Consider the following 27,050-nt stretch of genomic DNA (forward strand, 5'->3'; position numbering starts at 1 on the left):
GAGTGAAAGGGAAAGGTCTACAAGAAGGTAGTGAGACCAGCTATGTTATATGGGTTGGAGACTGTGGCATTGATGAAAAGACAGGAGTCAGAGCTGGAGGTGGCAGAGTTAAAGATGTTAACATTTGCATTGGGTGTGACGAGGCTGGACAAGATTAGGAATCAGTATATTAGAGGGTGAACTCAGGTTGGACAGTTTGAAGACAAAGTTAGTGAGGTGAGATTGCATTGGTTTGGACATGTGCTGAGGAGAGATGGGTATATTGAGAGAAGGATGCTAAGGATGGAGCTGCCAGGTAAGAGGAAAAGTGGAACTCCTAAGATAACGTTTATGGATGTTGTTACTTGGATAAATCCTTCTGTTTGAAGAATATATGTTGTTTGAATTTTTCAGGCAAAGGCCTGGTTGCCTCATTGTAATCCTAAGTCTTGGTTTGATAAATCAGTAAAACATAATTTGAAAAAATTACCACTCTCAAATTGCTATACATACAGATAAATCAGGAAAAATCAGTGTAGAATATTATACAATGAAAAAGTCATAGATCACAACAGTAGATAAATCCACATATGGGTAGTAATTGTATAAATAGGTTTGTAGAGATTGCACTATAAAAAAAGGTAGAGCTAGCCTAGACTGGTGCAGGTACATAGCCAGGTAGTATGGAGGTGAGTTCTAGTGCTTTCTTAAACTGAGTTAGTGAAGAGATCGAAGATATGTGGGTTGGTAGTGAGTTCCATATTTTAGAAATGTTAGAGAAGAGTTACTCACCTGCTGTGTTATTGACTTTAGTTACTTCAAGAAGGAATTTATTATTGGATCGAAAAGTTCTATTACTAGAGTAGGGATGAAGTAGGTTTTGCAGTGAAGGGTTTTTTTCAGGTTGGTACAGGATTTTATGAGCAAAAGTAAGTTGATTGTAGTGCAAGAGATGGGGAAGTTTAGCCAGTTAAGCTGCTTTAAAGATGAACAGTGGTGTGATCTGTATGGGGCATCTGACGCGAACCTAGCTGTTTTGTTATAGCAGGAGTCTAGTTTAGCTAGGTCCATCTTCCTGAGGTTAGCAAGAATAGGGAAAGCATAGAGAAGTGTAGCGATCAGATGAGTGAGTGTCATGGTGGATTTTGTGTATTTGGTAAGATACTGCCTATTTCTGTAAAGGGTGCCTAGTTTTTTATGTACTTTTTTAATAGTCTGGGCAATATGTAGGTCAAATCTCAATTTATTATCAAGCTCAACTCTAAAAAGTTTGTGCTGTGGGAGAAATAACAGTTTTATTGTTGGATGAGATGTTAAATGTGGGGTCTGTATAGGTGGATCGAGTAGATTTAAGGAGAAGAAGTTTGGTTTTAGAAGGGTTAAGAATGAGTTGAAGCTTGTTAAGCCATGTTTCTGCAGAGATATTGTGTAAGTGTGTGGAGTTCATGTAATGAGGAAGCTGCACATATGAATGTGTAGTCTTCTGCATATTGTATAACAGATGCATGAGGAGTAGAAGTGTGAAGGTTGTTACTATATATAGAGAAAAGTAATGGCCCAAGTATTGAGCCTTGGTGTATGCCAAGGGTGACTGGAACAAGAGGTGAAAGTGAGTGCTGCCACAAAACTGCTTGCTGATGGCTAGTTAAATAGCTTTGGAACCAGGTTATGGAGGATTGACTAAGTCCTAGATGAGTAAGGGCTTTGATAAGTACACTATGACTAACCATATCAAAGGCCTTAGACAGGTCTTTTAAGGTAGCGCATACATATTTGCCATTGTTTCTGTAGAAGTTGACTGTATTGGTGAAGGACATTAGAGTCGTGGTGGTACTGTGAAAGAGAAGAAAACCATGTTGAGTGTTAAGAGAGGAGTTTGTGGGTTTGCATGTTGTCCATAATTTGGGTATGTATGCATCTCTCCGTAATTTTGACTATAGGGGCTAGAATAGCTATTGGTCAGTAGTTTGTCAGTTCTGTAGATTGACCTCCTTTATGAAGAGGGATAATATGGGATATTTTCCAGATTGCAGGGATAAGAGTCAGACAAGGATCTATTAATAAGAATGGTTATTGGATATGCTATGGCGTCGGCAGTTATTTTTAGAAATTCGGCTGGTAATTTGTCTGAAGCTAGTGTTGTGGGCTTAAGTTTTTTTTAGGTATTTTTTTATCCTATCAGTATAGACAGGTTGGAAGTGAAATGTGTTTTAGTTGCAAGGTGTTTGACAAGGTTCTGTAGGAGAGGGGTTGCACTATCTAACCAGCAAAACAATCAGTTCAAGAATGGTTTCAGTAAAGAATTTGTTGAATTGTGTAGCTACGCTCTCTGATGTGTCTACTGGGGTAGGGGAGGGGAGGGAGTATCACTTTTGCAAGGTAGAAGAATTTTATTAATGGTAGCCCAGAACCATACCTCTCAACCTCTTAGAGCAAGAAATCTGGACAAAGCCATAAACAAATGTGGTACAAAGGCCCCAAAAATAGGGACAGTTTTTAAATATTTGTCTTACAAACTTAGGAAGTTGATGGAATAACAAGTTGTGCATTACCATGAATTTTCTGAAGGGTATGAAATCTGAAACTCAAATGTTTGTCATTTTCTAAGTTCAGTCTTTAATGATTTGCCAGTAATTTGCCAGAGAACCACAATTTTATGAAAAATGGACCAAAAATGTGAGCCAAAAATCTGGACATTCTGGGAAAATCTGTACAGTTAAGAGGTATGCCTAGAACATTTGTGAGTTGTTTTGATGCTTTATTTGAAGGTTGTAGTAGTAGTTGTTTTTATCAAGTTTAACTAGTTTTTTACATTTGTTCCTGAGCTCCTGGTAAGTTTGCTTAGCTTCTTGGGACCTAATTTTGTGCCAGTGGTCCCAGGCTTTGTCTCTGGTTTTGAGACGGGATCTAGTATTCATACTTAGCCATTGTGAGGGGTTGGCTTTGATTCTGATGGATCTGGGAGGGTTGTGTAGATTTAGGATATTTAGAAAAGTAGAACTGAAGCATTTAACAGCTTCAATCTAGGTACAGATATTTTAATGGTGTAAAATTACAGTATTTTAGGTCAGAAATGAAGTTGTTGGGGTTAAAGTTCTTTTTATTTCTTATTAGTTAGTAGACAGTCCCTGTGGTCTGATGAGAATGCTGTCTTAGCAAAAAGGTTGACAGATGGTCACTTAGGCCATCAGGGAGGCAACCTGCATGAGATGGGAGGACTGGTCTATTAGTGAGTATCCAACCAAGAATAGATTCCCTATTGGATGCTTTGTCAGTTCTAGTAGGTGATTGGATGGTTTATGTAAAACCATGAAGGTTAGTGGGGGCATGAAAGTTACAAGTAAGCCAATCTATGTTGAAATCTCCCAAGATAATGGTTTCATTTTGGAGTGAGTTGCAGGACCAATGGAGTAGGTTCTCAATTGTGGAAATATTACCAGGTGGAAGGTAGCAGCCTACAATGTTTATTAGTTTTTTGAGTTAAGTTTAAGTTGAATACAAATTAGTTCTGCATTATCTAAGTTGATATATTGTAAGTTCAGTTTCTCCACTGTAAAATGTTTTTTAAGTAGTATGGCAATGCCACCACCTTTTTTGTTAATTCTGTCCTTCCTTAGGATGTTGTATTCTCACGGAATTATTTCATTGTCTACAAAGTGGGGTTTCAGCCATGTCTCAGTTATCACAGCTATGTCTGGTGTGTATAGTGTGATACTGGCATGTAGTTCATGAATTTTATTGGTGATGCTCCTAATGTTTAAATTAAGTAAAAGTAGGTAACTTGATTTCCTAGGGAGATGAAGAAAGTTGTTGGAGTGGTTGGGAAGTTGGGAGCTAGGGAACTGTATAGAAGTAGTGGGTCCAGGATTTGGATGTATGTCTTCACAGCAAGAAAGTTTCGAGGCTATGCAGGTTATAGATTTCAGGAGCTTTGTAACATACCTATCATAAGTTATGGAAATTGTGGGTGAGTAGTGGTGAGATAGTAACATGAATGGGGTGTAGTCAATGGAGGAATTACTGAAAACAGAAGGGGAGATAACAGTGTAGTTAGAACTGGTATGGATAGGTGATGGAAAGGTACTATAATACTTAGGATGTTCACTTGTAGGTGGGTGTGGTAAGAAGTAAGAAGAGAAAATTATAACATTAATAGAGATATATGAAGTAGTAGCATATTGTTGTAGATTAGTGAGAGAGGTGGTAGAATGAGTTGCATTGAAGAAAATAGGTAGTGGGTAATTGGGAATGTAATGATGGAATATTAGAGAATATCAGGTGTTAGTAATCCTAGGGGAGGAGATATGGAAGTGTGTTAGATGGAAGGGGTAAGTGTGTATGATTGAGCGAGGAGGAGGTTGGGTGTGGTTAGTATGAAATAAGAGTTGATGTAGTGGGGGTGGGTGAGAATTGGGGGTAGGGGAGCGCAGCGAGGGCGAATGGAGCTGGGCAGAGCCGAGAGACCGAGAGGTGCTAAGGAAGAAAAAAAGTCAGCAACAAGTCTGGCTAAGACTTAAGGCTATAGTTCTGCTCGAGATGCACTGTTTTACAGGTAGCTCTGCTTGAGAAAATCTTAATTTGCTGGTAGTACTGCACTTGGTCACAGTGGGGTGGGAGTGGGAAGAACAGAAAAATTGTCTGTCCTTGAGAATGCTCTAGAGGCTAAACACAACAATAACATATCAAGGGTGGGAACGCAACATAGACAAAGCATCTGAAAATAGTTACTTAGTCTATAGCCGAAATTTGGGGCAGGGGGGTGATATGCAAGGAGGCAACTGCTGTATTGGTACCTTCGTGCACTGTGTATGCCACTACAGACCAGTGTGTTAGACTTACTAAAGCTGTAAAGTAGGATTATAACAAGTTTTAATTAAACCCAGTGAGAAATAATGGCTTGCAAAGCAAGCAGGATTTATGCCACAATGCTGACTGTCTTCCTAGTGTCTTGATTAGGTTTGCAGTTTAACCAGGTGGCTCGGGTAAATCAAGAGGCAGAAAGGGCTGGAAGGCTGAAAAAGACAAACAAAATAGTGTGGAATTAAGGGGATGTAGGAGGTGAGCAAGTAACAGCAAGAGATATGAATTTCAGCATGAGAGGTTAGTATATGAAGGAAGATGGAGACTAAGTCGCACCAGACAGTGAATGGCATAGTGGAATGTATGAGTGAGTGGAGTATTACACAGAGAGGGGCTAATTGACAAAAACATTGGAAACTATAATAACCAAATATTTATTCAATTGTTTTATAGTCGTAAGATTGTCTAGGTCAGGTTAACAACCGCTCCCAGCCTGATTTCTAGGGCTAGATGCAAGACATTGCAATTTGAGATAAAGTCTCTTATAAGCTCCCTAAGCTTGGTGACAGTCCTTTCTGCTTTCTGTTGCCTGAGTCTTTATAGTAAAAGTTTCTGTGTTTTATAGTTATTATCAAAAAACAGTTGTTTGACAGCAGTCTTTCTGAACTCATGCATATTATTAAGGTAATCCCATATTTTGTTTAGCATTCTACAGTTGCTACTCTTCTTATTCTGTGAGATTACCCCTATTTTGCAATACATTAACATTTGTATGGCCCTCTAAATAATTCTTATTATTTATTAATCATATCTCCCTTTATCCACCCTATTTTTAAACTCCACTTTCATTTTATCCCACTCCCTAGCTATATTTTCAGAAGAAATTCCTGTCTTCTATGATAGCTCCTGAATAATTTCCACACCCATTCCTTAAATTCCTCTCTTTTCAACAGATAGTGGGAAAGTGCCATTGTAGCATTTTTATTTCATTATCCTGTGTTTTCATTTTAGTTATTATTGGTGCATGATCTGAAATAGTTATTGGGTGCGTATCAAGATCTTCAATTAAATGCACATTCCTGTGAAATGTAGTCTGTCTAGCCTGACCCAGTTTTTGTATCTTGGGGAATAATATGTAAATTAACTCCAAACTCCTAGTACTGAATTTACATCTTCTATGCCAAATATTTTCATAAATTGCTTTAAAATCTACCTTCCTTTGTTATATTTTCCCTTCTGGTCCCCCAGACACATGTTCACTATTGCAAATCAAATTCCAGTCCCCACCTATAATAAATATTCCTTGTTGAAAGCTGATTAGTTCTCCCATAATTTTCTTAAGCTCCATCATAGCAGTTTTCAGTGGAATATAAATACATGCCAGTGTAATCTTCCTCACTTGCCAGTAGCCCCTGAGTACTACAAATCTACCATTGTTGTCTTTTTTATCCTCTCCTATTACTATTGAATCTCCTCTTGCAATTAATATAAGTACTTCTCTCTTCATTTGCCCCAGGTATTCCACTGAATAACCATCCTGAAAACTTTTCTTTATCAAACTCACATGTTCACTTCTTTCTAAGAGTGTCTTCTATAGCATAGCTATATGCACTGTACATTTTTAAACACAGTTCACTACTCTTTATTTTTTGTATTTATCTGTGAGACCATTAACATTTAAAGACATTATAGAAAGCATCAGATTCTTGAGAAATTATTATTCCCACCTTTTATGTATAACAGCTGTTTTGTTAAATGTCTAGTTTCAGCTTTTGTGTTACATGCATGTATTGTTTGGCAGGTTAATTTTTATACAGTTGTTTCTTGTCATCTCAATTTGAGCCTATGTCACATCTTAAAGAACTTTTTGTTGCATTAAAAACCCTCAAACAAAAATGCTCACACACTCCCAATAGCCACCTAAAACCATTAAATTAATAATAACCCACAAAACTGTATATATTCAAATATTGACATTTTACCCTCCTAATAGGACTAAATGTTCCAAACTGACAGCCACACACACAGACTCGAGCTAACCTAAAAAAAAGTTATCCATGCTAAGACACATGGTATACCATGTGGTTCTGCAAAGTGCTGTCTGTACTTGTCTTATCTTTATGGCTGTCTCAGCTTGGAAAACATTTCAATACTTTCAGAAAACATTTTCTCCAAGCTATTTCTCTTTATCAGATTGTCTGTTAGAGACATGAGACATGAGAACCAGACACAAAACTGTTTACTTGAAAATAAAGCCTTATAATATTCAATGTTCATTTTCATTTACTTGCTTTCTCTTAAAACTTCTTACTAGATTAAGATAATGTCCTTAACCCAGTCATTCCACTATGCAGGATTGAGAAAAAGCACACTATTTTTTTTCTTTTATCATGCTCTTTTAATCAGATCTTTTTTATTACATTCCAGTTCCAACATTTCTTAAAGCTGAACAGGGAGAAAGAGAGAAGAAGGGAGAAAGAAAAAAGAACAAAGTGGAGCACCTATTAATATTAGCATCCCATTACAATTAAAAACAAATGAAAAAAAACTTATGCAAAGAAAATCATGCACCTTTTAAATAGTACTATTAAGAAAACATTTTGTATTAAGTAGTTAAGTTTCTCCCCCCTCTTCCTCTCTCCTAAGTATTTCTCCAAACATTAATAACATGAAGTAGGAAATATGCTTTAGAGTCCCCTACAAGCTTAACAGAGTCCAAAAAAGTACAATATTTCCAGATATTCTTGTTCTGTCATGTTTCACAAATATAATTATTGCTTTGATATCCCACATTTTTCAATTTCCAAGTTACTGATTTTATTCAAAAAATGTTAATGACATAAAGTAGGGCATATGATTTAGAGTCCCTACAAGTTTAACAAAGGCCAAGATAGTCCAAAATTTCCAGATTTTCTTTTTCTGTTCTTGTTCATCTCCTTCTCTCAAACCCTGTCTCTGCTTCATTTCCAGTGTAGTCTTGATTCATCTAGTCAACTCTTGTGCTTTCTTCCCCCTCTCAATAATTTATCATTGAAACGCTGGAAAAGGTTTCACTGGCACAGTCTCTCTGTTGTCTTTATTACCAGAAGAACAATAAGCAGAATCTACTGTTTCACAGCTCACTTATTGTTGGACAAACTTTTGTATTTCTTCCTTAGCGTGTACTTCATCAAAAAATTATTTTGAACCTCCAGGAAAAAATATTTTGAAGATAGCTGGGTACAGCAGTTTGAATCTCATGTCTGCTTCTCAACATTCCCAGAATAATAGGGTAAATGTAATCCTCTTCTGCCTGGTGTAGAATGAGTAGTCATTCTCCACAACCACTATGCTGTCTCCCACTTTTAGTATTTTGTCCTTCTGCCACAGTTTTGGCAGAGTCAGCTCTTTCTGCTGGTTAGATTGCATCTTTACTATTAAAGGTCTAGGTTGTTTTTTCATAGCCTGGTTTGGAGCATACACATAATGTGCCATTTCAATTAACAGTTCCTATTGTGGAATACCAGACCATTTGCTATGTGTGCTTTCATAAAAGTAACACAGTCTGTTCCTTCAGCTTCTCGGGTATAGCAGAAAATCTCAGGTTTTCCCTGTGTGCTGTTTTGTGAAACATCTCTTCTTGCACAGTCTCATATTCAGCCAGCCTTTTCTTAATTTCAACCTCTGATTTTTGCAGTTTTATCAGCTTATCTAAATAGCTGTTTAAAGCTTCTTCCATTTTTCTGTCCTTTTTATTGTTTGCGTCTGTATCACTTTTTCATTTATTTTAGTCAGACCTGTGTGTAGTTGCCTTATACTGTCCTCTAGGTTACTGAAAGTCATGTTTGGAGCTTGCACTGCTTTTTGCTGAACAGCTACAGTACTTTTCTGAGTCTGTGCTATTTCATCACCTTTTGTAGTGGATTTTTCTTTAGATCCTCTGTATTTCTTTTTCCTGGCATCCAGGCAGTACAGTTACTAGCCAGTTGCTGAAATTTATCCAGAAGTGTAGGTCCACTGGCTTTCTCTGCTAACTCTCTGTTTTCACACTGGTAGAGTTAGAATTAAGCTGTTACTCAATGTGCAACCATCTTGGAAGTCCTAAATAGCTGGGAGGATTATACATCCTCAGATGGATTCACTTTACACTCTTGAAATACTGAAGTATCGCATTTCAGTATTTCAAAACTATAAAGTCGAATCTGCAAAATGCCAAAACCCCAAAAAAGTAAAAATCGTGAACTTAAACACACCATACAACACATACACCAGCCAACCCACAGCACAAAAAACAACCAAAATACACACAAACACAATAACACAAATTAACAAACCTACACTAGAAATAAGCAGGAGGCAAGGCCCCCTGCACTCCCCATGTGGGGGGCTGTGCCCCCCACAACCCCGCTACTTATATGTACTAACTCCAAGATTGCACCAAAGAGAAAAAGACAGCAAACTCACAACTAGACATTCTACAGTCCCCTTGCACACACACGACATATACACAACAAACCCCACCACTTTCAACACTTAAACACTCATACTTTTACCTGACTACCCTAACCCACACGTACACCTTCCCAACACACTCACATACACTTAACACTTAACCAAAACCCTTACAAAATATCACTTATCTTAAATTCCACCTAAATCCACACACTAAACCGTACACCACGCACACAGTACATTCCACGTCACTTACCGGAAATCCATAACTGTAAATTTGACATGTACGGATTTGCAGTTATGCAGTTTCGCTATTCTGGAAATTCGACTTTATGTTCTCGAAATACTGAAATTCGATATTTCAGTATTTCGATATGATAAAGTCAAACCCCTCAAACATGTATGCTCACAAATTTCTGGACTTATTCAATACAAACTCTATGGACCTGTTAGTCCACACCTGAACTGAGGGTGATGAAATCCTGGGTTTGGTCTTTAACAAATGGGATAGTTTTCCTCCCCACCAATGTTAACTTCCTCTCTAGTGAAATTGTACCACAAATTAGTCACATTCACTTTCAGAATACTGCCGGAAGCATCTTCAAATACCTCGATATTCAGAGATCATGCCAAGGCTAATCTACTAAAATTGAGTATTGACCTGCCTAACTTCAAAAGCCCCTTCCATTTTGATGACCCCACTGCTTATGCAGCATCCTTTACTGTCAAACTCTATACACGTGTGAATAGCTGTACGGATTATCTGTCCTCTCAGTAGTAAATACAGTGCCATATTTAAAAATAAACCCCTATAGTAGAATCCTGTATAAAGAGTATATAATAAAAGAAAAAAATTTCATTGCACGGAAAAAAAATAAATTTAACTCCCAATATGCTAATAATGCTCTTGTTAGACCTAAGTAACTAACCTTAAAAAGTAAACCAAAGCCAGATATGAGGTAAAATAGCTACCCAAAGGACAACCACAAAGCCTTCTTAAACTATGTTAGAAATCTCTGAAGCAATGGCCAGCATTGTGCAGAGCTAACAGTAAAGGATATTACATACTAATAATGCTAATGTCATTATACTCAGGCTTTCAACTCTTTTTTATTATATATTTCTCCATTTTTATCAAGTCTTCTCTCCGTTTTCAGAAGATATCAAGCAACTGCAAGTTTGGGCTGAGTTGCATATGAATGCACAGCCTGTTTCCAGCCCTTAAACTCTAAATATACTGATGCACTGCTCCTTCTTCACATCTCAGCACATGTAACTTTCTCTAACATTTAATCCCTACAGAGCAATACTGCATTTAATTGATTTAACTTAAACTGTATCTACTTGGCTGTACCTTGTTTTATATTGGGATATTGCTGTGGTTGATTACTTTAAATCTTGGCAAATGGACTTCTTCCTGTGGCCAAAGACAAACTCTTTATATTTCTCCAGCTAAGTGCCCCTCTGTGTGATATAGCAAGTATCCAGCCTGTGTAAACCTCCCAGTGATTGTCTCCATTTGGTTTCCCAAGATCTAGAAGATTTACCAGACTTTAAAAACAGCGTCTACCCACTCATCCCAGTACAGGAAAGAGCCTATATCTCCCCTGTGCTGTTCTGACCCAAGGAATCAAGAATAGGACAGTAATACACTATCCAGCCAGTGTAAACCTCCCAGTTGTTGTCTCCATCTGGTTTCCCAATATCTAGAGGATTTATCAGACTTTAAAAACAGTGCCTACCCACTCACCCAGTGCAGAAAAGAGCAGAATAGGACAGTAATACACTATCCAGCCAGTGTAAACCTCCCAGTGATTGTCTCCGTCTGGTTTCCCAAGATCTAGAAGATTTACCAGACTTTAAAAACAGTGTCTACCCACTCATCCCAGTGCAGGAAAGAGCCTATATCTCCCCTGTGCTGTTCTGACCCAAGGAATCAAAAGTAGGACAGTAATACACTATCCAGCCAGTGTAAACCTCCCAGTGATTGTCTCCATCTGGTTTCCCAAGATCTAGAGGATTTACCAGACTTTAAAACAGCATCTACCCACTCATCCCAGTGCAGGAAAAAGTCTGTATCTCCCCTGTGCTGTTCTGACCCAAGGAATCAAGAATAGGACAGTAATGTATGTGTAACCCGTGTCTCACCTTCTATAATTTTGTAACTGTTTCCTCAATTTTGGTTATAGTGTGCGCTCCCTGCCAGGACAACCAGCAGCCATAGTCTCCCACTCTGTATCCCCTATTGCTATCAGCAGCCTAGCCTCAAAGCCCCCCCCCCTGTTCTTTTTATTCCCTCCTCTCCACTACAGTTCTCATGTTTCTCCCCTCACTCTATCATAGGGATTGACCACTAGTGGGCAGCATAGGACCGCCACTACCTAGCAGCCCTACTGTTTCTTAGAAACTAGGTTTTAACCAGGTACTTACCTGTATCTTATTCCATCTTTACCCATCCACACTCTTTCTGTTACTTTTTATTCATTTCACCCTCTTCATCTCTAAGTTCTTTACCTCCTTGTATACCCCACTTTGAATATACCTTCCACTTTCTCTGATTGTTTTCCTCACTACCTACCTGCTTCCTTTCCTTCTTGCTCTACCCGCTCCTTTCACCCTGCTGGATCACTCTGCTCCCCTACCCTACCCCCAATTCCCACCCATCCCAGTGAATCTAGCCTTATACCACTTTAGCCACTCCCACTTCCCCATTATCCAATCCCATCCCTTAACCCATTAAAGAAATTCCATCATACTATATCACTCCTCCCACTTCATTAAATACCTCACCTGTTCACTTTCCACCTTCAACTTCTTCAGCACAATGCCTACTCCACCCACGTCAACTTACCTCAAACCCCTACTCCTGTTCTCAATTCTTCCCATCCTTTCCATTCCCTATATCCTAACTGCCTATGAACATCTTAGCTACTCTAATTTCCACCAGCCCATTAAACAAACATCCCTACTAGCTTTATCAGCCACCCTCAAACTCATCAACATAAAATATACAACCAACTATCTTCTCCCTAAGTATCATAGAGTCATCCGTTTTGCCTATAAACACTACCATGTCAAGAGAACACATAACATACTGAATCTTTCTCTAATTCACACATATAGACTACACCTACACATCCTACTGGATGGTGACATTCATCCAAATCCTGGCCCTACCAGTAATAGTCCTGCTAACCCAGTTAGACCTTCTCCCTCTTCCTTTCTCACCCCTACAAAGCCTCCTAACTCCCTCTTCATAGCTTACTTGAACATACGAAATGTTAATAATAAAGTGACTCACCTTCATGCCCTACTGGATGTACATAACTTTGACATTCTGTGCCTAACTGAAACATGGTTAAAACCAACAACCCAAGACTATGAAATCACGCCTCAGGATATAGAATTTTAAGAGTGGATCGCCTTAACAAAACAGGAGGGGCGTAGCCTTAAAATACAAAGCAGGGCTTCAATTTACACTACTGGGTACTTACCCACCATCCAATACCAATACTGAAGTTCTTATCACTAAGCTACAACTAAATACTTGTAAAGCCAGCAACATTATATGCTCATATCTTCCTCCAGGTAATAACATCACCTCCCTAGAAAATATCCTTAGCTGGCTTTCCACTAACTATCCACAAGAAACCATTCTGCTAGGCGACTTTAATATAGACTGGAATACCTGTAATTCTGAGAACCCAACCAACCACATAAACCTACACGGCTTCTCCCAAACTATCACCTCACCTACTCGTATCCATAAACCTACCAACAAAGAAACTACCCTAAATTGGATTCTAATAAATACTCAGTCCCCAACATATACATCGGGCATCATGCCAGATGACATTAGTGATCACTCACCAACTTATATAATTTAACAAAAGAGTAATATTCCCTGCCCTTCAACTTATAGAACAACTCGGTCCAATAAACATTTTAACCCCAAACACTGCCAAAATGAGCTGAATGTATGCAACTGGTCACCCTTAAAACACTTCCAACTGGAGGAAGCAGTGGCATACTTCAATTCTAAGTTCCTAGAAATCTTGGACTACCATGCCCATTCCTGTACTCTCAGAGTCAGTACCAAAACTGCTCCATGGCTTACAAAGGAAACAAAGCAAAACAAAAATCTACTTAGAAACAATTTTTGGGCCAAATGGCATGCTTCTAAAGACCCATCTGATCATTTAAAATTTAAACAGCTTAGAAATTCTAAAGTATCGCTACTATTTGACAAAAGAAATGACTACTTTCAACTTCAACAAACCAGTCAACAAAGTCCACAGAAATTCTGGTCGGGTATCAATAGACTCCTTCATCCAGGAAACTCTAAGACACCAACCCCATATGGAATTACCCAAGAGACTCCCAAACAAATTGCTGATTCCTTTAATATCTTCTTTACTGCAGCTATTCAGTCACTTGATAACTCACTACCCCCTGTATCCTCTTATTTGCCCTCCTCCTCAACTAACTCACCGCATACCTTCCAACTCCAGCCTGTGCCTACATCCCTCATCTGTACCCTCCTTCAAAAACTCAAACCCTCTACCCCCTCTGCTGACCTCTTATCTGCTAAATATCTTCAGATAGCAGCTAATGTTATTGCTTACCCTATGTCTATCCTAATAAATAGAACCATAACAGAGAAGGTACCATCCCATCCATCTGGAAAGTCTCACATATAATATCCCTACACAAAGGCGGCAAATGCATCCACCGTGAAGTATTAGACCACCTTCTCCAAAATAGCCTATTAGCTAGCTCTCAGCATGGCTTTTGACCTTTCCATAGCACCACTACTGCCCTCTTATCATTTACTGACCACATTAACAAAACCGTAACAATAACACCCTGTCCTCTGCTATCTTTATTGATCTTTCAAAAGCATTCGACATGGTTAACTATCAACTACTGTTGAATTTTCTTAAGTCCCTCTCACTTGATACTCAAGCACTACAGTGGTTCAAGTCCTACTTAGATAACAGGCAACAGGCAGTGCTTTGGGATAGCCACTCCCACTTCCCATTATCCAATCCCATCCCTTAACCCATTAAAGAAATTCCATCATACTATATCACTCCTCCGACTTCATTAAATACCTCACCTGTTCACTTTCCACCTTCAACTTCTTCAGCACAATGCCTACTCCACCCACGTCAACTTACCTCAAACCCCTACTCCTGTTCTCAATTCTTCCCATCCTTTCCATTCCCTATATCCTAACTGCCTATGAACATCTTAGCTACTCTAATTTCCACCAGCCCATTAAACAAACATCCCTACTAGCTTTATCAGCCACCCTCAAACTCATCAACATAAAATATACAACCAACTATCTTCTCCCTAAGTATCATAGAGTCATCCGTTTTGCCTATAAACACTACCATGTCAAGAGAACACATAACATACTGAATCTTTCTCTAATTCACACATATAGACTACACCTACACATCCTACTGGATGGTGACATTCATCCAAATCCTGGCCCTACCAGTAATAGTCCTGCTAACCCAGTTAGACCTTCTCCCTCTTCCTTTCTCACCCCTACAAAGCCTCCTAACTCCCTCTTCATAGCTTACTTGAACATACGAAATGTTAATAATAAAGTGACTCACCTTCATGCCCTACTGGATGTACATAACTTTGACATTCTGTGCCTAACTGAAACATGGTTAAAACCAACAACCCAAGACTATGAAATCACGCCTCAGGATATAGAATTTTAAGAGTGGATCGCCTTAACAAAACAGGAGGGCGAGCCTTAAAATACAAAGCAGGGCTTCAATTTACACTACTGGGTACTTACCCACCATCCAATACCAATACTGAAGTTCTTATCACTAAGCTACAACTAAATACTTGTAAAGCCAGCAACATTATATGCTCATATCTTCCTCCAGGTAATAACATCACCTCCCTAGAAAATATCCTTAGCTGGCTTTCCACTAACTATCCACAAGAAACCATTCTGCTAGGCGACTTTAATATAGACTGGAATACCTGTAATTCTGAGAACCCAACCAACCACATAAACCTACACGGCTTCTCCCAAACTATCACCTCACCTACTCGTATCCATAAACCTACCAACAAAGAAACTACCCTAAATTGGATTCTAATAAATACTCAGTCCCCAACATATACATCGGGCATCATGCCAGATGACATTAGTGATCACTCACCAACTTATATAATTCAACAAAAGAGTAATATTCCCTGCCCTTCAACTTATAGAACAACTCGGTCCAATAAACATTTTAACCCCAAACACTGCCAAAATGAGCTGAATGTATGCAACTGGTCACCCTTAAAACACTTCCAACTGGAGGAAGCAGTGGCATACTTCAATTCTAAGTTCCTAGAAATCTTGGACTACCATGCCCATTCCTGTACTCTCAGAGTCAGTACCAAAACTGCTCCATGGCTTACAAAGGAAACAAAGCAAAACAAAATCTACTTAGAAACAATTTTTGGGCCAAATGGCATGCTTCTAAAGACCCATCTGATCATTTAAAATTTAAACAGCTTAGAAATTCTAAAGTATCGCTACTATTTGACAAAAAAAATGACTACTTTCAACTTCAACAAACCAGTCAACAAAGTCCACAGAAATTCTGGTCGGGTATCAATAGACTCCTTCATCCAGGAAACTCTAAGACACCAACCCCATATGGAATTACCCAAGAGACTCCCAAACAAATTGCTGATTCCTTTAATATCTTCTTTACTGCAGCTATTCAGTCACTTGATAACTCACTACCCCCTGTATCCTCTTATTTGCCCTCCTCCTCAACTAACTCACCGCATACCTTCCAACTCCAGCCTGTGCCTACATCCCTCATCTGTACCCTCCTTCAAAAACTCAAACCCTCTACCCCCTCTGCTGACCTCTTATCTGCTAAATATCTTCAGATAGCAGCTAATGTTATTGCTTACCCTATGTCTATCCTAATAAATAGAACCATAACAGAGAAGGTACCATCCCATCCATCTGGAAAGTCTCACATATAATATCCCTACACAAAGGCGGCAAATGCATCCACCGTGAAGTATTAGACCACCTTCTCCAAAATAGCCTATTAGCTAGCTCTCAGCATGGCTTTTGACCTTTCCATAGCACCACTACTGCCCTCTTATCATTTACTGACCACATTAACAAAAACCGTAACAATAACACCCTGTCCTCTGCTATCTTTATTGATCTTTCAAAAGCATTCGACATGGTTAACTATCAACTACTGTTGAATTTTCTTAAGTCCCTCTCACTTGATACTCAAGCACTACAGTGGTTCAAGTCCTACTTAGATAACAGGCAACAGGCAGTGCTTTGGGATAACACACTACCCTACCACCTTCCTATCTCCCTTGATGTACCCCAAGGTTCTACTTTTGGCCCTCTTCTATTCTCAGTCTTTATAAACAATCTATCTGTTAGTATCCCCAAGCTATATCCATTTAGTACGCAGACGACTCCACATTAATATCCTCAGCTACAGGGGCTTCTGAACTGCAGTGCCTCACCCAAAATGTCTTCAAGCTAGTAGAAGAATGTTTTTTACAGTGTTGTCTCCTCCTTAACCCTAAAAAGACTAAACTACAGCTGTTTACTCCTACACAAAAATCTACCCCATTTACCTTTTCTATCAAATCTAAAAATGGTACAGTTATATCTCCTGATACTACTACTAAACTCTTAGGAGTAACTATTGACCGCACCCATAACTATGATACTCATATCAACACAACAATTAAATCAGTTAACAGAAAACTAGGCTCCCTCTATAACATTAAACCCTTCCTTACTCCCATTGCTAGAACTACTATTGCCCACACCCACCTTATCTCAACTCTCTTTTATGCCTCTCCTATATATACAAATCTATCTAAAAGCAACCTCAACAAGCTGGCAATCTCCTACAATAATATTGCCAGATTTGCTACCAGCTCCCCTTTCAGAACCCACCACTGCCAAAATCTAAATCAACTGGGCTGGCTGGAATTGCATAAATTAAATTCTATTTCACCAGCTGATTATTACCCATGCAATCCTTTATCAACCAGGTAACACACCAATTCTCACAAGTCTAATCAGCCCATATAAAAATCTTACAAACCTCCGCTCAGCAAATAAACTACTAGTATCTAGACAAAAAAACAACAATAAAGCAGGAGATTCCCTTTCCTCTAACACTGTGGGTAAAACCTGGAACCTACTTCCCAGTGAACTCGCATCTCTTTTTTCAACTACACTATTTAAAAAGAAACTCAAATTATACCTTACAACCCACTGGCTATGTCCCTGTACTAACCCGAAGATGTTTTCTCCTTTTGGTATCCTATACTATAGCACCATTTACTACTCACTTTATAGCCACTTTTAAGACCCCTACGTTCTAAGTTGGACCTATTGTACCCAGGAAAAACTGTATGGACATCTCTCTGTCTTATTTATGAGCTACTGCCCCTCAACTAATTTGCATTATTCTGTTTATAACTAGTCTGTTCTCCTGTGCCTTACTCATAACTTTGGAATCCCCTACATTCTTCTGAATACTTTTTTCTTCTTGCAGTGTTTGGTTTAATAAAAAAAAAAAAAAATCATCCAAAGGGTGGGAGGGAATTAATCTTATTTGTTCTATTTTTACCTATCATGCATGCCAAAGTTACCATGTAACACCTGTTTTGTCTGACAAATAATCTGTAACTGTAGTTAAATGTTCTGTTTATTGGTGTCTTTTATGTGGAGCTTTTCTCCCCGGGCCACTACTGAAAATGGACATATATCCAGTTAGACTAGCCCGGTCAACAAGTGTAAAATAAAAATAAAAATAAATCAAGCCCTGCCTGACTATCATCTTTCTTTAAAGCGATACTTGCATGACTTTAAATGTACATAATAAAGAAATGAACACAGTATAAAAAGGGGCATTCAGTTTTCTTTATTTCACTCAGCACTGCCTACATTTCCATAACAAACCCAATGGGTGTGCACTCAAGGTCACTGCCTGTATATAACCATACTTATTGGCTTCCATTTAATGCAAGAACTTGCCTATCCAAGGTATGGAATATCCTTTCTTCTAATTTTTAACTTCAGGAAAGAAAACAGGGAGATGGATAGAGTTGAAGGATTTTATCTGGGAAGGGAAGACAGCAAGGGTCAAGTGGGATAAGCTAATTCTACCAATAGTACAAAGTGGACTAGGTTTACCTAATTTGAAGGGGTATTTTAGAGCAACACAATTAAGGCTGTTATACATAGCACAGGCAGAAAACTCTAATTCAAGGTGGAAAGGGATGATGATACAGAGAGGAAGCTCAAGAAATAAGGAGAGATTGGGATTTTGGATGCAGACTCTTAAGGAGAACAACCAAAATCATACAAAGGATTATATTAATAAAATAGCAGGAAGTATTGTAGAACCAAACCAGCACAAGAATGGAGAAAAGAGATTTTGCTGATAGGATTGACTATGGTCAGGGATACAAATAATAGGCAAGAGGGGGCTGGAATTTATTGGAGAAAATTGGCACTGGAACCAAGGTATTGGGAGCAAATAACTAGAAAGGGAAAGGTAATAGAATGGGAAGAGGCCAAACATTTATTTGGACTGCAGGTTAGAGATTATCTTCCCTATCAAGGATTGATATCAGAATATAGGCAAAGGGAAAGAAATAGGGGGCTCCTAAATGAAAGACCAGGACTGGTAGAGTTTTTAATAGACTCTGGAACAGAAGCAGCCGTTAAAAAAGGAATAAGTAGTAAAGCATATGAAATAGTGCATGTTAATTACAAGAATCAATCAGAGGAGCTTATAAAGGATTGGGAAAAGTAATTCACAAAGAGACAATGGAGGGATATATGTAGATCTCCCAAATATGCAGCAAAGTCTAGAAGATGTAGGATCTTTGCCTGGAAATCTTTACATAGGTATTTTTTATAACAAATTGGTTTGACCAGAAACAAATGGAGCAGGAAGCAGATAAACCACTGTTTATTCGTAAGTGCTTTCGGCTCAGTATTACCAAGCCTTCATCAGACAAACCCATGTAGACTCCAAAGAATTTTTCTTCTGGTGGATAGCAAATGCTGGAGGTGTGATAGGCAAGAAAGAGGTAGCCGGGAACATATTTTTTGGAGGTATGATGAACTGTCAGACTTTTGGGATTCCCTGCGGGCCGCTCTGTTGGAGGCTGGGTGGGTGGATTGGACTGACTAGGGAGATGATTTTTTTGAGTTATGCTACAGAATCAGAATTGCCTAGACAGAGTAAAGCCTTGCTGAGTCTAATTACGGTGGCTGCCAAAAAAGCAATTTCTAGAAAATGGAAATCAAAGTCTAGACCAACTCTTTACTAGAAATAGTGAATATAGTAACAGAGATAAAACAACTGGAATTGGGATCTTTAGGAAAAGGGAAGGAGCAAACTACATCGAAAAAAATGGGAATTGTGGGAACAGCATATGCAGAGCAGGAACAAGGTTTAAGAGGTAGGATTTGAATGAGCTATATAATGCTTAGCTGACAATGACTAGAAGGTTTGTAAGTGATTTATACTGTTTACAACTGCAGTTGTTTCAATGGTGTCTGTGATGTAATCTGTTTGCAACTAAAATTATATAATTGTGTATGTTTTTCATTTATATAAATGTAAGATTGCCTTTGTCATATGTGGAAATTTAATAAAGATGTTGGGGAAAAAAGGATTAGTATCTGTGGAAAATGAGATAGGGTTGACTTATCAGATACCCTTCTTGCAGAGGCCATAGCAATTAGTAAAACTGATTTCCAGGTTGGAGATCTCATGTCAGCCAGGTTAGCTAGTCCAAATGGAGCAGGTGTCAGCTACAGCAACACAAAATTAAAGGAGAACCACACCCACAGACTCAAAAACATGTTTATTTAATCATGGTTTGGTGTTTCCTACATTTTAACACCACTCTGGGACTGTTTACAGGTTTTTATATATTTTTATATGCAATGTTTGAGTCTGACCACATGCAGTCTGGCATCTTGAAGTAATTCTGATTGTTTAGTCTGCCTCTAGGTATCCCAAAATGCAGTGCTCATCTATAAAAAGTTATGGCATGCAGGCGTCTTTCTTCCTAAAGCTCCTGTCACTGCATTGATTTTACATGCATACACTGCTGTCTTTCAGTAGGTTAGTTTTAAGTAACATTTCATGCCGTTCAATGACTACTTAAAACACAAACAGTGCAAATGCCACAGAACAGACTTTCAAAGTGCTTTTTACTGCTGCTTACTTTTAGAATGGCTAAACAGCATTTTTTTGAAGCCTGAATTGTACTACTATGACTCATGTTCCATCCTCCTTCACACCTAACATCCCTAGCTGTCAAAGTGCTAAGGGTAATTTGAGTTGTTACTGCTGTGATTGACATCTCACAGCAGGAGACTTGACTCGTGTACTGTTTCCTTGTTTTAGCCTTCACTTTCTGTATGGGTAGGGGAAGGACCAGAGGGCTGTGACATCACAGCATGGGTGGGTTTTTAAGACAGTCATGATGATGTCAGTTTGGAGAGACAACTGGCCAGAAAACCACCTGTATTCAGTGGCCTTGATGACATCAGTGAAATGGAAAATGCAGCAAGGGCAGGATAAAAGTTTTTTGAAATTGAAACCACCACAGTATGGTACTGTTCTAGTGGAGAGAAACAGTTAATTTAAAATATTTTAAATGCTGTGTTGTTTATTCATAGCAAGGATAATAAATAGGGAGAAAAAGGGCAGAGAAGTTGAGCATTTAATAATAGAATCCTGTTGTTGTCCTTTAAGATCTCAATGATGGCACCACAAGTTTTCTTGGCAACTTCTTATGCAAAACCCCTTTCAGTAACATTTTGATATGAGAATGCATTGAAAGAAAAGGATACGTAGGCAGACATCCTTAAGTGGCCAGTAAATTAGCCTTGATTGAGGAGTAAGAAAGACCATAGGATAGTAACTCCCACAAATATTGTAAGACTAGAGAGCATCCAACTAGAAAACATTTTTCATTTGCTAATATATGATTTTGTAGTAACATGCTTTCTTGCATCCATCAGTTCCAGCTGCACATTCTCAGTAAATAGGTGCCTAAAGCAAATTAAGACTGTATCTTCCAGGCAGTGTACTAAAGTTGATTAGGGTCAGGGTGTATCATATATCCCTGATCTTCTGTGAGTATATCCATTCTGTGAGGAAGCTTTTGGTAATTGCCTCTGGCCATTTCCAAAAGAAGAGAGAGAACCATTGGTGCTTGGGCCAGAAGGGTGTCACCACAGTGATCTTGGGGTTTCCTTTTGAATCTTCAGAAGTATTCTAGATATCTGTGGAGAGGGTGAAAAGGTATACAGGAACATTCCTATAAAGGAAAAGAAAAGGCTTCTGTCTTCCAGACCTTGAATGGAGTCCTAGAGTAGAATCTTGACAGTTGATTGTTCATAGAGGAGGCAAGCAGCTCTACTTGAGGAGCTTCCCACAAATGGATTACATTTTGGAAGACCCCCTGATCTAGTTTCCATTGGTGAAAGTATACCCTTGTCTTTCTCAGATCGTCTGTCATACAGTTTTGCTCTGATTGAATGGGGTATGCCTGTAGAGTGAGAGTGTGCTGTGAAGTTATATCCCAGGCTAACATGGCTAGTCTAAAAAGGAGGTATGACCTGGTTGCCCCCTTGCTTACTGGTCTACCACATAACTGTGGTATTATTTGTAACAACCTAAAGAGGTCCTGTGGACTAAATATGATTCAGAGAGTTGAATTCATTGATCAGGGCAAGCAAGTGCTTGTGTCCATCCTAGGTGTCCCACACACATTGCACTTTAATTCCTCTGAAACTGCTCCACAAGCAAAGTCCAAGGTGTCTGTGGTGATTGACTGCTTTGTAACAGGGATCAAGATGGGGAGACTCTAGTGATTCCTCTTCTGGTAAACCACAGTACTGGGATTTGGAAAGATAAAAGACAGTGCTGGAAACAAAAGGACTTCAGGTACCAATGAATCATTCTTCTGTGGAGTCTTGACAGGGGTAGCATGAGAAATGTAGATAACATGAAACCAAAAATCCTGAGGTATTCCCTCACAGTGACAAAGTCTGAATGGAAAACCTTACAACTAAAGCTAGATGTAGATCTGTTTTTTCTGTGGAAGAAAGGCTGTTTGAACTGAGGTGTCTACATTGTGTAAAGGAGTCAAAAAAGACTTTTGAATGCTCTCTTAGAACCCCAGTTTGTGTAAGAGATTTCCTACCCAAGTGAATGATTCCTGACACTTTGAAAGGCTCTGCAATGATAAGAATGTCATCTAAAATATGAAACAAATGTGTATACCGTGTAGCCTGCAATGAGCTATAACTGGAGCTAGACACATTATGAACACTCTTGGCACAGTGGGCAGTCCAAAGGGTAAGACAGAGAACTGATAATGTCATTCAGACTCATAAAAGTTTAAGAAACTCTTAAAGGTTTGATGAATAGCAATGTAATGATATGCATCTTTTAAAGCTAGTGTTATCAGGAATCTTGAAAGAGGAAGAAGAGGTAACCGATTGTGAATTTATACCATTTAGAACTTGAACACCAACACAAATGGGTTTAGTAAAGAAAGATCCATAAATGGTCCCCAGGCATTTTCTTTCTGTCTCTGGCACTAAAAACATCCTTGAATAAATCCCTTTACCAACTGGGGATAAGGAACTGGTTCTATCATTCCCTGGGAAATCATGTGGTAAAGTACTGGAAAAAGCTGATACTGTGGTAGCAGGAGAATTACAAAAGCAAGTCTCAAACAGCAATACAACAACTCCAACATCAAAAAACTCTTTATTGCAAGGCAAAGCTTTCAGTGCTAATACTCTACACAAAGATTGAACTCTTTAAATAAGAGCAGTTAGGAGTCATATGACCACAGCCAGCCTATCACATGACCCAACTAATTAAAAAACAGTGAAACTATAAAATAGTAAAAATAAGATTTTCTTGTTGTTTTCTTACAAACACAAGTTTAATACTCAGAGAATTATTGAGACCAGGTTCAAAATCTGCCTGCAGTCTGACAAGCCACTCATATTCTTTCTTCTCCAAAAGGTTATTTATGTCACCCTCCCCCACCCCCCGGTCGCTTTGATTACTACATCTATAACCTTAAACCTAAAGCAGTGCTCTAAACCATTACTCATAACATGTTTGTTTACTCAAAGCATTCTTTTTCATTTTTCCTCCAGATGTCATACTTATGTTCAGTAATACATTCTTTTAACCAGGGGCGGCCCCTGCTATCGGATTGCCGGACTGCAGCCCCCTCAAATCAAAAAGAAATAAAAAAATAGAAAAAAAAAGTTTTTAAATTTCGCGGACTTCGCGCATGTGCAGTAGTCCCGACTACTGCGCATGCTCCAGGCAGTCCAGCAGTCCCCATAGGGGGACACAAGGAGACGTCTGTGCACGTTTAAAGTGCACAGACTTGCTGGGAGAATGTGTCAGGGCCGGACTGCAACAGCAAGGGAAGGAGTTTGGAATGCAGGGATCTCGCGGGTCTTGGAGTATTGCGCGTGCAGGACGTTAGCTGGATGGTACTTGGAACAGACAGGTAAGTGTATGGTACTTGTATTTATTATCTGAAGTAAGGTAGGGGTGTGTGTGTGTGTGTGTGTGTGTGTGTGTGTGTGTGTGTGTGTGTGTGTGTGTGTGTGTGTGTGTGTGTGTGTGTGTGTGTGTGTGTGTGAAAATGCCCCAGGTGCTCATGGTGGTGTGGTAGGGAATACCTCAGGCTTGAACCCTGTACCCTGTAAGCAGGTGTTAAAGACTTGAGTTCCCTACCCACCACCATTTGTAAAGAAATTGCAGATTTTTGCCTCATATTTGATCTGATCTGTTCCTCATAATATCTGTGGTTTGTAAATGTTTTAATGCTTGATATTTGATGGTGTAGTAGTAGCATTGTTGCCTCACAGCTGCAGGTTCTCAGGTTTGATTCTTGGCTGGGGTTCCTTCTTTGTGGGGTCTGTTATCTTCTCCCTGTGTTTGTGTGGGTTTGCTTTTGTTTCCTCCCATGTTACAAAGACATGTCTGCATTATTTCTTCCTGGGCCTCTGCTGAAAATAGTTTTTTGTTCCAAGTCAGACTGTCCTGATTAACAAATGTTAAATAAAATTGACAGGCATTTGAATTTCAGACTTCAGGTTTCTGAATGTTTAATTCATGCATAATTGATGGTGCAGTGGTAGTGTTGTTGCCTCACAGCTATAGGTTTTCTGGTTTGATTCTTGGTTGGGGTGGCTTGTGTGTGGAGTCTGCATTTCCTTCCTGTGTTTGTGTGGATTTCCTCTGGTGCCCTGCCATTTTACAAAGACGTGTCTGCAGTATTAATCCCTGCGTCTCTGCTGAAAATTGTTTTTGTTCTGTCCGCAGTAAAATTGACAAGCATTTGAATTTCAGACTTCAGGTTTCTGAATGATTAATTCCTTGCATATTTGATGGTGCAGTGGTAGTATTGTTGCCTCACAGCTATAGGTTTTCTGGTTTGATTCTTGGTTGGGGTGGCTTCTGTGTGGAGTCTGCATTTCCTCCCTGTGTTTGTGTGGATTTGCTCTGGTGCCCTGCCATTTTACAAAGATGTGTCTGCAGTTTTAATCCCTGCGTCTCTGCTGAAAATTGTTTTTGTTCTGTCCGCAGTAAAATTGACAGGCATTTGAATTTCAGACTTCAGGTTTCTGAATGATTAATTCCTTGCATATTTGATGGTGCAGTGGTAGTATTGTTGCCTCACAGCTATAGGTTTTCTGGTTTGATTCTTGGTTGGGATGGCTTCTGTGTGGAGTCTGCATCTCCTCCCTGTGTTTGTGTGGATTTGCTCTGGTGCCCTGCCATTTTACAAAGATGTGTCTGCAGTTTCAATCCCTGCGTCTCTGCTGAAAATTGTTTTTGTTCTGTCCGCAGTAAAATTGACAGGCATTTGAATTTCAGACTTCAGGTTTCTGAATGATTAATTCCTTGCATATTTGATGGTGCAGTGGTAGTATTGTTGCCTCACAGCTATAGGTTTTCTGGTTTGATTCTTGGTTGGGATGGCTTCTGTGTGGAGTCTGCATCTCCTCCCTGTGTTTGTGTGGATTTGCTCTGGTGCCCTGCCATTTTACAAAGACGTGTCTGCAGTATTAATCCCTGCGTCTCTGCTGAAAATTGTTTTTGTTCTGTCCGCAGTAAAATTGACAGGCATTTGAATTTCAGACTTCAGGTTTCTGAATGTTTAATTCCTTGCATAATTGATGGTGCAGTGGTAGTATTTTTGCCTCACAGCTATAGGTTTTCTGGTTTGATTCTGTCCGCAGTAAAATTGACAGGCATTTGAATTTCAGACTTCAGGTTTCTGAATGTTTAATTCCTTGCATATTTGATGGTGCAGTGGTAGTATTGTTGCCTCACAGCTATAGGTTTTCTGGTTTGATTCTTGGTTGGGGTGGCTTCTGTGTGGAGTCTGCATCTCCTTCCTGTGTTTGTGTGGATTTGCTCTGGTGCCCTGCCATTTTACAAAGACGTGTCTGCAGTATTAATCTTTGCGTCTCTGCTGAAAATTGTTTTTGTTCTGTCCGCAGTAAAATTGACAGGCATTTGAATTTCAAACTTCATGTTTTTCAGAATACATAGTAGCACAACCTTTTTTTTCTAGCAATTTTCTAAGTTTATAAGATGAATATAATAAATGTGTCCCTATTTTTGGGACTGTATTCCCCCATTATTGGCTTCGTCCAGGTTTTTGTGCTAAGGTTGACAGCTATGGCAAGAACTGAATTCACTGAATATGTTTGAGGGCTGTATTCCCTCATTACTGGATTTGTCCAGGTGTTTTGTACTAACAGGTTGACAGCTATGGTGAGAACTGAATTCACTAAATGATAGCCATTTAAGTTTCAGTCTTCCTCTCTTTTACAAAGCAGCTGATGTGGCATAGTGGTATGTTACTCTGACTGTTTTTTGCTCAGGGACCTTGGCAGTAAAATATATGGTGGCAACACAACATTTTATTCTAGCAACTTTCCAAGATTATACAAGCAATGTTTAATGTGTCCCTGGATTTGGGCTTTTGACCCCCCCAATACATTTTGGCTTTTTCCAGTTTTCTTGAGCTGCGAAGTTGAGATGCAGTTGAGTATTGAGTAGATTTTACAAGGAGCTGAGAGCTGCAGGGGAATAGAAATTTAATGCTTTGCCTAGTTAATACTATAGCACAACAGATTGTGTACTTGCTTTTGATGCAGAAGGCTGTGGGTTCTACTCCCACAAGGGGTGGATGCTGCCGTACTGAGAATGTTCTCCTTGGTGAAGATACTAACTATGATTTCGTTATCAGTTTGCCATCTATTTCCTCTTGCAATATTATTACTAGCTTATCATTTTTTAATGTAATATAGGCAATTTATTCCTGAGGGGCAACAGACACTTTATTTTTCGATGAAACCATGAAATATAAAGGTGATTGCTAGCAGCAACCGCTTCATTAGTTACAGATTTCTTTAATGTGGAATTATTTAGATGACTTACTTCAGAGATTGTGCATATTTACTGATAATGGACTGTAGAATTGTGCATATTTACTGATAAAGGTGGACTGTAGAATTGTGCATATTTACTGATAATGGTGGACTGTAGAATTGTGCATATTTACTAATAATGGTGGACTGTAGAATTGTGTATATTTACTAATAATGGTGGACTGTGGAAGTCTGAGTAGACTTTTTTATGATAAATGTTCTCAACTGGGCAGTTTTTTCATTATGGGTGCATATGGTTTGTGTCATTGCTTACTGGAAAAATGTTCAAAAC

At 39.0% G+C, this 27,050-nt stretch overlaps 1 protein-coding gene across 2 annotated transcripts in view; it reads left to right on the forward strand.

Annotated features, from left to right (window-relative positions):
* Window positions 1-27,050, forward strand: part of LOC122809313 (guanylate-binding protein 1-like) — a 543,787-nt gene that overhangs the window by 421,453 nt on the left and 95,284 nt on the right. The window lies entirely within an intron of this gene.

This window comes from Protopterus annectens, chromosome 8.part0 (assembly GCF_019279795.1).
Source record: "Protopterus annectens isolate FY-2018-M chromosome 8.part0, PAN1.0, whole genome shotgun sequence".
NCBI lineage: Eukaryota > Metazoa > Chordata > Ceratodontiformes > Protopteridae > Protopterus > Protopterus annectens.